The sequence below is a fragment of the Rhea americana genome, unplaced genomic scaffold (genome assembly GCF_003343005.1).
Source record: "Rhea americana isolate MKP2758 unplaced genomic scaffold, rheAme1 scaffold_98, whole genome shotgun sequence".
Taxonomy (NCBI): Eukaryota; Metazoa; Chordata; class Aves; order Rheiformes; family Rheidae; genus Rhea; species Rhea americana.
The window spans coordinates 1,961,899-1,963,036 of record NW_028187177.1 but is presented as its reverse complement, the minus strand read 5'-3'; the positions used below and the strand labels follow the sequence as shown (position 1 = coordinate 1,963,036).

Genomic DNA, 1,138 nt, shown 5'->3' with positions numbered 1-1,138 from the left:
GATGGGGGTGTAAGTCTGCAGACACATGGAAATAATTCATGGAAATATCTAGAGCTTTTAACTATGGCACAAGTGAATGATGGGGGGGAGGGAATAAAAAATAAAAAAAGCCAGACACTTGCAGAGCCACCATCAACTTCGCCAGGCTGTGTTCTTTGTTTCTAGGCAGACTCCAGTGCAGTGGCAAGAACGAACAAATGCGCATGTCTTAGTAACAGTCCAAAAAAAAAAAAAAAAAAAAATCCCCCTCCTCTCAAGCCCCCTCTCTCATTACAGTAGTAATAGGAGACTCCATCAAATAGTTTGTGCTGTTTTTACAGAAGTGAAAGTCTGTTTCAATTCTGCTCTAAACACAAATTTTGTTAATCTGTGAGGTTTTAACAGGGCAGACAGTGTCTGGAACACTTTTAACAACAGAGATGACTGCAAAAAAATAGCTTTTTTTTAAATTAAAGAATAGTAATAAAGAGAAGCGATGCAYTATAATGAGATAACAAACAACCTTTTGCAGACACTTTTTAAAAATCTGTTTTAGCGGCTACACATAAAGGAGAAGAAAGAAACAGACAGGCAGCAATCCGTAATAACCAGCCATTCAAACAGACAAAGAAGCAATGCACTGGAAAATAAAATAAAACAGAACATACAAAGAGCTACTGTACCAGCAACACAATTCTCCTGGACAAAACTTTACCGATCGCTCAAAACCCCACAAACAAGAACGAGGTGAACGCCGGCTGCCGAGAAACTACTATAAACTTTCGCCGCCCCCCCAAAAAACAAATAATAAAAAAAAAATAATAATTAATAGTAATTCGAGAGAGCCCGAACTACACTCGGCACCTCCCGCACGGCGACCACGAGGTATCAAGCCGGAGCGGCGAAAGCCGGGGTGGGGTGGGAGGGAAGCACCCGCGGGGCGCCTGGGCCGGTCCCCCACGCGTGGCGATGGCCGCCCGCTCCCGGCCTCACCTTGGCGGCAGCGGCGCTAGCAGGCAGCGGGCGGCCGCGCGGTGCCACACGCCGGCGGCGCGGGGCGAGCCTCGGGGGCCGGGTTAGCGCGGGGGCCGGCTGCGCGCCGCCATTTTAACGCCTCCCTCCGTCCCTCCCGCCCTCCCTGCGGCCGCCGCCGCCGGCC

At 49.3% G+C, this 1,138-nt stretch overlaps 1 protein-coding gene across 1 annotated transcript in view; it reads right to left on the bottom strand.

Moving 5' to 3' along the window:
* Positions 1-1,067, bottom strand: part of MBNL3 (muscleblind like splicing regulator 3) — a 96,914-nt gene extending 95,847 nt beyond the window's left edge. The window contains exon 1 of the mRNA XM_085325498.1: positions 973-1,067. The gene's annotated coding sequence lies outside the window, so the exon portion shown is untranslated. The remainder of the gene's footprint in view (positions 1-972) is intronic.
* Positions 1,068-1,138: the final 71 nt, after the last annotated feature.